The sequence below is a fragment of the Ambystoma mexicanum genome, chromosome 9 (genome assembly GCF_040938575.1).
Source record: "Ambystoma mexicanum isolate Mex_15411 chromosome 9, UKY_AmexF1_1, whole genome shotgun sequence".
Lineage (NCBI taxonomy): Eukaryota > Metazoa > Chordata > Amphibia > Caudata > Ambystomatidae > Ambystoma > Ambystoma mexicanum.
In genome coordinates this window covers 630817358-630830957 of record NC_090931.1, presented here as the reverse complement: position 1 = coordinate 630830957, position 13600 = coordinate 630817358, and the positions used below count along the sequence as shown (strand labels likewise).

Genomic DNA, 13600 nt, shown 5'->3' with positions numbered 1-13600 from the left:
TGCCCAGCTCATTTTCAGGCTACCCACGGCCTCTTCCTCTCCTTCCCTCATCTGCGACTGTCTGTCTGCCATCCAGGAGTGGTGTGCCGTCAATGACCTCTGCCAGTAAGACTGAGATTCTACTCATCGGCACACCCACTCCCTCCTTCCCTGCAACTCTCTGGCTGGCCTCTCTTGACCCTCTTCCTGCTCCCACCTGCAAGGCTAAAAACCTCAGGGTCATCTTCGACTCGATACTCTCCTTCTCTCCTCACATCTCTGACGTCTCTAAGAAGTCGCACAACCAGCTGCACCTCCGAGGTATTCTTCCTTCCCTCTCCTTCCCCCAGAAGCTCACTGTCTCCAGAGCCCTGGTTCTCTCTAGGCTGGACTATTGTAACAGCCTCTATCTAAATCTGCCTGTCTCTACTCTCTGCAACTTATCCAGAACAGGACTGTGAGGCTTGTCCTTGGCCTCAAGCCCAGGTATCGTATCTCTCCAGGACTGAAATCCCTGCACTGGCTCCCAGTGGCTGTGAGGATTAAGTTCTAAACCCTCTGCATTATCCACAAGGCCTTCTGGGGTTTGGGGCTACAATACCTTCAACTCTCTTCCTAAATATCTTCCTTCTTGAGCTCTTCGTTCATCCGCCTCCAACTCCCTCAGGGTCAGTCGCTTCTCCAAGCAACGAGTTGGTGGTAGATCTCCCTCTACGGCAGGGGCCTCCCAATGGAACAGCCTTCCTGACTCCCTGAAACTTGAGGAGGACCATCTCCGTTTCCGGAAGCACCTCCAAAACCCTCCTCTTGCTTCTGCTTTCTCTCCCCTACTGAATTCCTGACATAAACTGCACTGGTTACCTGGCCACCCTTTCTGATCTCAGGCCCTGCCAGTTGCCCACCTGCACTGCCTCCCTGGTAACCCCTGCACCTGGGGACTGTTTTCTGTATCCCTACAGTCCCCCTTTCCGGCACTTATGTCTGCGCTTACCTTGCACATGCCACCAGCTGGCCGTTATCTTATTATTTTACTATCCTTTATTGCACTTTCCCCTCTCCCTTCCCCCACACACTTTTCCCTTTCCCCCTTCCCATGCACTTGCTCATTCTGAATGACACCTGGCCTAGTAGGATCGCGGTCTGTCTTCCCTTGTTCCCCCTCCCTTGCCTCGTTGCGCCTTGAAACACTTGTGTATAGGCGCGTTATAAAGGCCATATCGTATATCATATAGTCATGCTTGCCCAGCTGCTCCCAGGCCGCTATACTTTCCTGTCTGAGCCCGATCAGCTTCTCCTCGTTCTCCACTGCGCGCTGCCCTGTCTCCCCCAGAGCTAGCATCCGCTTTTCCGTACTACCTATACTCTGCAGCAGGTCGTTGCGTAGGCTGCCCATCTTCCCAATTGCATCCCCTCTCATCACCACCTTAAAAGCCTTCTCCACGCTCTTCTGTTTGCTATTCTGTTTCCCATGTGGACTCTGAACAGCTCGTCAAGTAACGCCTCTACCATCCGCTGCCATGTGGTAATCGGGGGGGGGGGGTGGTGCCTGCCGTGTGTTGCCACGTCAGTGCAAGTGGCGCATGATCTGAGAGGACTCTTGCTCGTTAATCGGGCGAGATAAATTCACTGAGGACCTCCTCCCCGTAAACATGTAGTCAATGCACGTGTGCAGTCTGTGGGGTTGAGTAAAATGAATAATCTTTCTTGTCCCCGTGTAGTTGTCTTGAGCCCTGGACTACAGTGTTTTGTCTCCTGTCTTTACCATCCGACCTATCCAGTGCAGGATCAAGGGTGCAGTTGGAAGTCCCCTCCCCACAACAACAGAGCCCCTCTATATTGTGCCAGCCATGTGCCTAGAGACTTGAATTAACCTGCAGGGTTCTGGTTGAGGGCATACAGGCTGATGATGCAGACCTCTGTCCGCTCCAAGAACCCAGGCACTATAGTTAGCCTGCCTTCTTTGTCCCTTTTCCATTCCAGTAACCTGAAGGGCACCGAGGGGGCCACCCACACCAGGGTACCACAGGCGTAGGCAGAATGTGGGTATCCGTGCACCAGTCCCCGCAACCACCCATTTTATTTTTGCAAGCGTGGCCTGTTTATCCGCCATAAGATGCGTCTCCTGCAGGAGGGCCACATGGACTCCCCCACTGACCAAATATGTATGCGCCATGTTACCCTTGATGTAACTAATTGAGACCCCTCACATTCCAAGAGACAATGTTAATATTACTCATAGAGTTCATCCAGTTCCCGTCTCATCCAGGTGTCCCACTCGCCCCCGCCCAGGTCTTTTCTTGCTCCCGCATATTTCTGGGATAGCCTATATTTCTCCCTCTTCTCTCCCAAGCGATCTTCCCTCCCCCACCCAGTGACCCAGGGTGTAGGAACCGCAGGCATGTAACTCGCCATAACACCCAACATCGCCAATAAGTGCTGAACTGTGCTTGGGCCGTTTAGGCTCAGCTGCCTCTAACACTTACACAGTGCCTCCCCTCCTTTTTGCCGATCTTGCATGCAGCAGCAGGGTTCCACTGCAGGCACTCCTAGAACAAAACAAACCGTTTACTGCAGGGGCAAAGTCTGCCACCATCAGACCGCCAATTGACGGCCCAGAACTGGCATGTGTCTATCCAAGTGCTCTAGTGAGGTTAACTGTCTCCGCCTTCTGCCAACTACCATTAGTCATGTGCCCAGGCGTAGCTGCCCCAGTGTGACCTTTCATGGGTCTGCCTCTTGCAGTCTTCTGAGGGGGGCCAATTCCAATTGCGTCCATCCAAGCTTATGCCCCCTCATTGCTGTTGAAGAAATGGGAGGTGCTGTTGTGATATTTTCGGTTTGGCAGGATATAAAAACGTATATTCCAGGCCTGCTTGTCGAAATCTCGCCTTCATGTGCCCGAAAGCCGCCCTTTGTCTTTGCACCTTCACTGTGTAGTCTGGGTACACTGTGATCCGGGTAGACCCCCTTTCGATGACACACCTTTATCTTGAGGCGGCTAGTATCTCCCTGTCCCTGTAGTTCAGGAGCTCAGTGGTCTTGGTGGTGCCCCCAGCGGGGGTCTTTTGGCCAGGGACCTGTGGGCTCTCTCCAAAATGAATCCTTGTGACAGCATCCCTGCCCTGATCTACTGCAGCAGCACGTTTACCACATATATCATAGGGTCTTTGCCCTCTGTACCCTCCGGCAGGCCTAGTATTCTCAAATTGTTCTGCTGCGCTCTCCCTTCGGCGTCCTCTCTTCTGCTCTCCAGTGCAGCCACCCATAGCTTTAGCTCCTGTACCTCGAACAGTGCCCCAGCTACATTCCTTCTGTTTTCACCAGCTTGCGTCTCCACAGTCTGCACCCTCTCCTCAAGTGCCTGGATATCGTGCCTCAGTAGTCCCACATCTTTTTTTTTGGCTTTGCAGGGTGGCTATAGCTTTCAGGATGAGGTTGTCCTCCGCTTTAGTCTCCTGCTATGTAAAGTGCGGCCTGCCCTTCGTGCAGCATCACTGGCAGTCAGATTATTTATCTTGTTGGGGGGAGGAGGGGTCTGGGTGCGCTTCACTGCACCAAGTCGGGTGTGCAGGGTTTTGGACCGGGCGGGGGGTGGGGGTCGGGTTCCTGATCACCCAGCTCCTCTGCTGCCTGACATGTACATGGGTCTCATCCGCTGTGGCCTTCCAAGTCAGCTCACTCTCCTTGCCTCTGCTCTTTACCTTGTGATGATGCCATGTCTGGCGTCCCCCTTTTTGCCACTCCACCACCGCACAAATGTCTTCTCGTTCTCTCCCCCCACGAGGTGTGGTCCAAATCTCAAGGTTTTCCAGGCTCTTCGTGGTTGCCAGGGTCTTCCGGAGCACCTTGCTCCCAGTGCTGTTGTGCCCAGCTTCTGCTGCGAGCGGGTTCAAGGGGGGAGAGGAGGCTAGGAGCACAGAAGTGGCCCCAGTGGTGTCTCTCCCCTTACGTCGGCCCCTTCAGCGCCCTCTCTCCAGACCTCACTGTCTGTCCTGCTTTCTGCAGGCACTCCAGGCAGCAGCTCATCCTCCCCAGACAGCCTGCTGCTGTACGCTGCTTCTCGGCCTGCCTCCACTCTCTCAGCCGGTACCTGCTGGGTGTATCCAGGAATAGTCAGCTCCTCGCCACTTGAGGTCCGCCCTCACCGCTGGTCCTTAAGCCCGGGGCGGGGGCGAGCCTGCTTCTTCACCCTGTGCTCGCCGGATCGATTACAGCCAGCTCACTGCCAAGCCTTCTCAGACCTCTTATTCTGTGGCGGCACACAGTGTCCATGTCTCTCGGAACTCTCCCAACTCTGCCTTTGCTTCCACCATCTCTCTGCCTTTTTCCTCCAGCGCCTCCGTCACTGCAACACGGCCTCTACGGTGTCCTTGGGCTCCGATGTTGCCCATTTCCCTCTGCCCCCCTGCTCCTCACACTGGGGCTTGCTGTTCTGAGGTTTTATATTGTATATTTGCGCTGCTGTGCTAATCGGATGAACTGATCTGGTAGAAGCTCCCGGAGCCTTCAACCTCAATGCATGACTGCTGGCCACGCCCCCTGCACCCCTCCCCCATTTTGATATTCATTTTTTCTACTGGCTTGCGTGTTTTGAGCTGTGGGATCTGTTTCTTCATTAAGTAGTTCGATTAGGTTCTGTATTGGGTTAATGTCTTCTTCGTGGTCGTCTCCCTGTCGAGGTTGATGGTACCTTTTTGGTCTTGCCAGTTTTTGTGATGAATGGTGTGCTGGAGTCGCTAACTGTTTTTTTTGTTTGTGTGTTTCACATCTTTCACCCTAGGGTCCTGTTAATGTGCTTAAAGTTCTTGAGTGTCTGTGACTGGGTGGGTGGTGGGTTGGGTTGAGTGATTTTGGTCTTGTTTTCACACATTGTTTTTTTTCTATTGAGCATGCATGTGTCTTCCCATGGTGTGCGCCTAATTCCTGGTGTGCTATTCTGAGAGAGTTCCGTTTAATTTACTCAGTTTTGGTTGTTTTGTGCGTCAATCAGTGTTTTCTGGTGCATGCTATATTGTGAGGGGTACTGTTTTTGAGAGGCATTTCTTCTGATAGGCAGGGAGTTTGTTACTGTCGGGCTTTTTGGGGCACGGAGATATCCCAGAGGCAGGGTGTTAGTGGCTGTGGGTCGACCCTGGTAACAGTCGATTACCCTTGCAGTAGTAGATCTTTTGCTGCCTCAGACTAACCCTGCCTTTCAGGAATTAGACTTGGTAATGTGTTACTCACTTCGGTGGTTGGGGCTAAGTTTGGCGATTGGTTGTATCGTGCTCACAGTATTCGGAGCCTCCCGGTGGTGTACTGTGGTTTGATCTTATCTTGACGGTTCCTTTGTGGCCCTCTGTGAGGTCTTGAAGTTTACGTGGAAGTAGTTGTTTCGGATTCTCAGTGGTGAGGGCCTCCGTGTGGTGACCTGTGATCATATCTACCTTTGCGTGGTCCTGTGTTGCTCCATCTTCCTGTTGGTTTCCAGCCATTTTGGAGTTGTGCAGGTATCTGTTTCACAGTTGTGAATGCTTCCCTGTGATTACGTAGGCTTGATTTTTCCCTTTGTGGGAACCTGTGGTATTGTAACTGTACAGGATTCAAAGTGGTGACACCTCCCTGTGGTTCTCGGTGGTTTCAATCTCTTTTGGGTCCTGTAGGTTATCTCTTTGTGGGTTATTGTATTTGTATATTTGTATTGGGTTCCGCAGTTGTGTGCCTCCTTTTTGGTCACCTTTGATAGTTAATTCTTCTCTTGTTGGGTCCGGTGTGCCTGTCTTTCCTTGTGAGGTCCCTTTGTTGGATTTTGTTGTATCCGGTTCACAGAGGCGTTAGCTTCCCAGTGGTAACATATGGTTTGATTTTTACTTGTTGGGCCCTCTGTCTCTCCATTTATAGGCTCTTGTTTTGTATTAGGTCACCTTTGGTGACCTGAGGTGGTAGGTTTTTCCTTGTGCATCCCGTGTGACTGTCAACTTGTAGGTCCCTTGGTTATGTCCTTTTGTGTCAGTTTGACAGTGGCGGTAAGTCTCCCTGTGGTGGTTTGTGTGATTTCCTTGTGGGGTCCAGTCTGGTTGTCTCTTCTGTGGGTTTCGTAGTGTTTATAGTAGTTTCTGGTTGTACCTGGTTCATTGAGGCAGGGGCTCTCCTGAGGTGACTTATGGTAGGTATCCTGTGGTTGTGTTTTTTGGAACCTGTAGCTTTTTAGTTGTCTGGTTCACAGAGGCAGTGGCCTTCCTGTGGTGGTCAGTTAGTTACCAGGTGCTTTTGTCTTACATCCCCCCTGTGCTATGGGGGGAAATTCAGTGGAAAGAAGCCTTGTTTCGTGCTGTGTAGCCTCCTGCTACCATTCAGTCCAGCAGCGTTTATATTGTGAGATTTCACCTAAATTCAATAGGGCTGTATTGCAAAATCATAGGAGTTCGGTAGTGAGAATTTCCCTGGATACAGCAGTGGCTGTATAGGAAAAGGTCACGAGTTCAACAGTGTTGCAATACTCACTTCAGAGCACAGCAATGAGCAATGTACCACACCAATAGTATTTCCGGGTGCAGCAATGTACCACACAATGGCTACTTCAGAGCACATCAATCCAAATGTCATCTGAGTTCAGCATTTTTTTTTTTGGAGAATTCACCTAGACTTAGCAGTGGCTGTATTGCAAATCCTAATCACGCAACAGTTCAACAGTGTTATAATGGCCACTTTAGAGCACTGCAGATAAGTATATGTGACATGGAAGTGGAAGGGTCTTCTTGAGCTCATTAATGGCAGCACTCCCAACTCTTCCCACCTTACCTTACCTGTGCTGTAGCTGTAGGGTGCCCCGTCAAGGGGGAGGGGGGCGCAAACAGGGAATGAGAGCTGTCCAGAGCAGAGCTGCCCTTAGCCAGTTGCTCAAGGTGGCTCACAGTGGTGCAGTGTTCCTGTCATGTGACCACTTCTAAGAGCCAATTGGCTCTGCCTGGGCTGGCGCTGGGAGTTGGGAAATGAGCAGCCTAGTGCTTAATGCGGGCGGGAGTTAAATAATAGCGTGAGGTACACACTTCTGGTGGGTTTGCCACATCGCTCCTCTATCAGGTGTGAGTGTAACAAAGGCTCAACTAGAAGATAATTGAATGTTTTAATCTGTATTTTTTGGTGCACACAAATTGTATTCTGTAGTTGAATATTGCAGTTTCACTATGCACGATTTTACGGTGTATTATTCAGCAAAATAAATCTTGATGCTTACGATGAAACTGTTTATCAAAATGACCATAAATGGATTCACATGTTCAGGCATCCCTTTAAGTTGTTGGTAATGGTGGTTTAAAGCAGAAATAATTATTTTGCAGGTGCATATTTAGGAGTGTAAATTAATTTCAACAATGCAGTTTATTTTGTTCCCCTTTTTCGAATTCAAGGTGTTTTATACTTAGTTTATTGCCTCTTCATGTGAGATGTTGGCATGTAAGCCTGTCGATGTCCGTGGTGGCAACAGCCACGTTTTGAGCCCAAACATCAGTGGTCTTCAAACTTTTTGTGGGCCTGGGCCCCCGAGCAACATGTGGGCAGGCCCTTGGCCCCAAAATGCCAAATGAGGCTGTAAGTCCAAATGGCTATGAACGATTGTGCGCCTTCACCGCACCTTGTTCCCAGTATAGTCCCTGGGCTCCCCCCACCTGCTCCATCAGTCTCTGGGCTCCTTCATCCCACTCCTACTCAGACCCTGGCCTCTCCCCACCCCATCACAGACCCTGGCCTCTCCCCATCCTGCTCCTGGGCCAGTGGCAGATGGTGGAGGGGCATAAATATTTCCCCCAGATATGCCATAGCGACCAAACGTAGTGAGTGAGCCTGAGCCAATCGAGGGCTTGGGGGGGATGGGGTGGGCGGGGCGTTTACCCTGTAAATTGTTTTAAAATGAGTTAAAATGTTGCATTTTAGACCATAGTTATGCCATCTTATTTGGTATTTATATAGCGCTCTACATATCATTGGTAGGACCTCAAAGCGCTGGTAGGTTGAACGCCCTCTGGGACAGTAGTACAGGTCAGTTCAGAGAATAAGGTGTCATAGGGTGCTTGGGTGCAGAAGTTGTGTGCAGCTGGTGTAATTGCCTGATGGTAGCTGTATCCTAGCATTTAGGTGTGGTGTTATTGATAACAGTTGAATGTGTGTAGTCTGGCGGGTGGACACCAAGACTGGGGTTTGGCTACGTTTGGCCTGTAGGGCGCTTGTGTGTGCAGCTATGCCGGTTTGTCATCGGGATATAGCTGCGTTTTATTAGAATGATTGGGTGTTTATGGGATAGTGTTCGTATGTGAGCAGCTAGGCCGAATTTGATCGAGGTGTATAGCTGTAATCTAACGAGTGATGGTGTAGAGTAGGGAGTAAGCATATTGGTAAGGGGGTGAGAGTTTGGGTTGAGTTATGATCTAAAACATAGTTAAGTAACTTACCAAACTATCTCAGCCAGCCCTTTCTAGTTGCAAGTGGAGCGAGTGAGAGCAATTCTAATTGAGTAGTGCATGCAAGTGAGTCACAGTGCTAACTCAGTGACACTTCAGTATGTGAGTTAAAGTTGCTTTCTAGAAGTGAATCGATCTAACAAGAACAATTCCTAAGCATGTTAATAATGACGGTATCATTACAGTGTGTATCCTCTAAATTTGAATCAATGTGACAAGACCAATGTAACAAGTTAGAGTGTGCGACGCAGACTAGGACATACATAGTACTAACATTGTGGGCGCATTCTAGGTTTGGTTCGATGCAGTGCTAACAGTTCCTAACTGTTGGGCAATGCACATTTCGAATTCTAACTTCGACACAGACTAGTAAACTCACAGTTCCATCACAGGGGGCACTTTCTAGGTTTGTCATGTGGGTTGATGCGAGCCAGTATTCACAGTTCTATCTAAATGTGGCAAAGGCTAACATTTACAATCCTGCCTAGTTGTTGAAGGATATTTGTACCGCACGCTATAACCACTGGGGTGGTGCTCTGGTGGCTCTGAAACGAAAGGAGGTGAGCTGTTGAGAACGAGCGGGAAAGTGCAAGAGAGCAGCGATGTGCCGCTGACATCCTCAGCCTGGTTAACACTGTTCGCTGGGCTTGGGGTGCTGTTTGGTCGGTAGCCGTCGTGTGCTGTTGTACGAGTTTGTGTGGTTTGTTTTGCTGCCTCGGTGTAGTGAAGTCTGTGCGGTTTGTTGTGCTATAGGGCTGTGGTTGTGTTTGGCTGGATTTGAGATGTGTATGCAGAGTAATCCAAATGCAGTCTAGATGTGGCACTGGCCGACATTCATATTTCTATCAAGTTGTGACGCAGGCTAATGTTTACAATCTTATCAAGTGTGGCATATGCTAACATTCACAATTCTATCGAAATGTGGTACTTGCTAGCCTTCCTAATGCTATATAGATGTGAGGCAGGCTAGTGTTCAAGATTCATCGAAGTGTGGCACATGCTGACATTCACAATCCTATCATGATGCGATTGTCTAATGTTCACAATGGGGTAAAAAGTCAAACGGCAATTGCTGTTTGGGGGAGGCCCAGGGGACGGATATATATATATATATATATATATATATATATATATATATATATATATATATATATATATATATATATATATATATATATATAAAATTATTTTTTTTTTTCTGGTCATCTATGACGGATATCAGTTAAAAAAAAAATCCATGTCCCCTGGGCTCCACAGTGCCTCAGAGGGAGAGCTGATTTTGGCAGGTGGTTAGCAGGGATTGTGCAACAGTCCTTTTTAAAATGCATTTGTTGTACAACCCTCCTTTCCACCCCTTCTTACCCCCACTCGTCAAAATCAGCTCAACGGACTAAAATAAACACACTCGCACAGCAGTCGCTCTTAACATTCAGACGAGCACCCATCTCCATACACGTTTAAATATAAAAGAAAAATGAACATAAACGTACCTTCTGCCCCGGTCCTGAAGTCTACCCCCCCCCCCCCACCCCCATCGCTCCAACTCCTGCATCATCAACAGGAAACGGGAAGCAAGAGCTTCCTGGTTCCTGCACATCCATGCAGGGGCTTGCGTGTGGGTGCTGAAACGCCCCGCTCCAGGCTGCTCTATTCTTAGGTGCAGGAGCTCCCCCCCTCACACATACAGACATGCAGTTCCCCAGCCAGCATTTCCAATGAGCTATGTATGCAAGGCTGGTGAAGCAAAACGCCCACATCCTTGCATGGCTGTGTGCATGTGCGGCTGGATAACTGAACTGTTAAAGGGAAACAGTGTTTCCTTTTGACAGTTCAGCCAACCCAGGAACACTCACTCTGCTGGAAAAGCAGATGAGGGAGTGCTCAATGTTTTACTGGGCTGGCTTCTTGGCTCCTCCATTATGGGTGAGCGGGCAACTGGGTCAACGTCCCCTCGGCCATTATGGATGATACGCCCGCCCCTGGCCATTTCCTCCCCAAATTTTTTTTACAATTTCAGGCTGGGGTCTTGCGCCCCCTCGCCCTCCACCCACTGGTGCAGCCCTCCACCCACCGGGAATGCAGCCCCCAACCCCTTGGGTGGGTGCGCCCCACAGTTTGAAGACCCCTGCCATACATCATAATTATTAATTTTCTTTAATGCAATCTGTGGCATCTCTAACGTAGTTCTCTGTTCATTAGATCCCATTTTTGGAATAATAATTAAGTGAATTTTAATTTGATTAAGTTTTTATTAAAATCTTTTTTTTAATGCTACACACAAAAAATAAACTGCCAGATATTTTTAGCATAAACGCTTTTAAAATAGCCCTCCAGTTTGTAAAGCAGCAGCACATTTAGCTATTCAAAGTGAAAAGACAAAGACCCCAAGCAAAACCAATGGTTTGACTAAAGGCGAGCACATAGCTAGAGAGTACTGCTAAAAATCGAAGACAATTTTTCACGCATACACGTAGCAAAGTCACAAAACCGCAAACTCTTCAAAATATACAGCAAAGTTACCCTGAAGCCATAAGCAACCTCTTGACCTGTCGCTAACAGGGAATTAAGAAATAGCCAAAGACTTTCAAACAAAAATACAAACCATCTCCAACATTCCCTTCATGGCAAAAAGTATCCCTGGTCTAACCAACTGAACATGCTTATGGGCACAATCTTATTCACATCAGCCAATCCGGATTCTGGGCCTGAAGAATTACTGAGACCTCACTTCTCTACATCAGGTAACCCATCTTACTCTCCCTAGTAGACAAAAACATTCCCACGTGCCTTGTACTTGTAGATCTCACCTCCCGACGTTTCAACTGAAACTGTCTCAAACGATGAGTGTTGTGGGGGTAATTGGAGAGGGCGGGTCAGGTGAGGAGGCCATGAAGGGATTTGGGGGTGGGGGCAGCAGGCAAAGATGAGGAGGGCACTTGGTTTGTGCCTGGCAGGACAACAATGCTTTTTCTTTTCCGTTTATGCTGATAACCGTGGGTATATTGACTACAAATAACCAACATTTTAATGAACTACAGATAACTTCCAATGTAACCGCGGCTATTGAAAGTTTTTTTTTTTTTTTAAGTATATAAATTTACTGTTAGTGATGGGATTGGGGGTGGAATCACTGGCCATGACCGAAGGCCCAGTAGTGTTGTAAAACATTAAGTGGGCACGGCCTGTTAAAGGTTAAAAAAAAAAATGGACTACCCGCAGGTCGTGGCCATGGTTCGTGAGCAGGGAAAGATTTTGCACGGCGGAAGGCCATGGTTAGTGGCCAGTTAGTGTTTTCAACAATACATGGGCATGGCCAAAGGCCGTAGCCACTGGCCATGACCAAAGGTGCCCCAAAAATAGAGAGTGACACGGCTGCCATGGCCACTGGTGCCGGAAAATATGCAGTGGTCATAAACAAGCGGCATAACAAAGCCCTTGAAATTCAGGGAAGGAACTTTCGTTGAGGTGGATGAGCATTTTGCGCCGTAGGGCACTGGAAGGATCTGGAGCGCCTTGACTCTGTGCATTCCCGTTGCATGTATATTCCAAAATAAGGAATTTACATTGACCTATAAATGGAATTATGGGGGAGACCAACGGGAATGCGTCGAGTTGAGCCGATCCCCCCCCCCCCACGAGTTTGTGTTCTTGCTCCGTTTGGTGAGCGAGACTCCGTCCAGCATCCTGTGTTTTCACTCGCGGAGTTCTTTACTGCCATTCAGTGCGAACGGGGGACTGACACGTTCCAACCCCTTCTATATGATCGGCACTGGCATATATGTTCGCTGGCAGGCCACCTACTCCAGGTTTGGAGGGCTACTATTCCCCCTCCCCCGGGGTCAATCTCAGGTCTGTCAGTGCCCTGTGCAAGATTTGTGTGCCCCCCCCCACCTGCCCACCACATATGCAGAAGGCAGGGGGCTCAGTTCTATTGTTCGGCTGATACTAGAACAATTAGCCGAATAACGGTACAGAGCCCCCTGCAGTTCTTGTCAAATGTGTTTAAATGGCGTCTTGCCTCCAGCTTAGTGTCATGCAAGCAGTGCCTACGAGTTGCGCTGTGATTGTTTAATTGCTGTGTACATGACCCAGAGCTGGGGGCAAGGCACCGTTAGACTGACCTTGTTCGGCCACACCCTCAGAGTGCACATTGAGCCGGTGCTGGTGAAGCCTATTGTAAAATTAAACCTATAATTGGCGTTAAAATGGGCTGCGTCGGTTTGCCGACAGGCCCGACATACTGTGTGTAGGCCCTGCACAGGAGCACCAAGTCGATGGCTGCTTTCCATGTTTATTAAGTCCTGCAATGTGAATACAGGGATGTTGGGGGCGGAGGGGCTTATTTTCTTATTCAGAGTGTCCTGCTTTGCTGCGAAGTGCACACATGTTTTTTTGATTCGACTATTATGTCCTTTTTGTATCGGTGTCAAATGTAATTTTAGTAGGTTATAGTAGTCTGTGTTTTCTAAAATGAACTGAGAAAACAAGGAAGCACCAACTAAATGAATACGTTTAATCAAATTGGATTTGTAATCAATATTGACGATTAACCTTTATTTATAAATGATTCTATTAACACTGAATGTGAATACAATCCCTTCTTATACCATAAAGTACTGCTGAGAATGCAGGAATCTCTCCAGCAACCCCTCGCATACTAGGCTAGCACTTTACCATCTTTCATCTGCTGGTACACTGTTAATTCTGTCCACACATACAAATATAGAAGACGGTGTATTCTCTCGGCATCTGGCTTAGATTTGCTTATTTTCCTGCATCACCTGGATATATTAATCTTACTGCTAGTAAGGCATTGTGGCCTTTCAACAAGGGTTTAATATTCCATTTTAAAGAGGGGGCAAAATAAGTGTATTAGGGCAAAAAGCCAATCATGCTCTCCATCCCATTTGGTCAGTAAAAAGTAGTTTTCTTATATTATTGAAGCTTTATTACTGTAGTTCCCAAATCATACCATTCCTTGGGTTTAACAATTCTTTCAAAGCTTTGTGACACCAGCCACTTTATAATTACCCATGTCTTCTGTTCTAAAGGTTTTGGTAATCTTTAACATTTTGTATGCTTACAAGTGGGGGGCAGAAAGACTTGGTTAGATTTGTTTATAATTGACTCAGATTTGGTCTGTGAGCTAAAATGTTGTGAACCCTCCTAAACGGAATACATTCCAT

The 13600-nt window shown here is 48.3% G+C and overlaps 1 protein-coding gene across 3 annotated transcripts in view; it reads left to right on the top strand.

Moving 5' to 3' along the window:
• Positions 1–13600, top strand: part of SUPT6H (SPT6 homolog, histone chaperone and transcription elongation factor) — a 1195112-nt gene that overhangs the window by 26922 nt on the left and 1154590 nt on the right. The window lies entirely within an intron of this gene.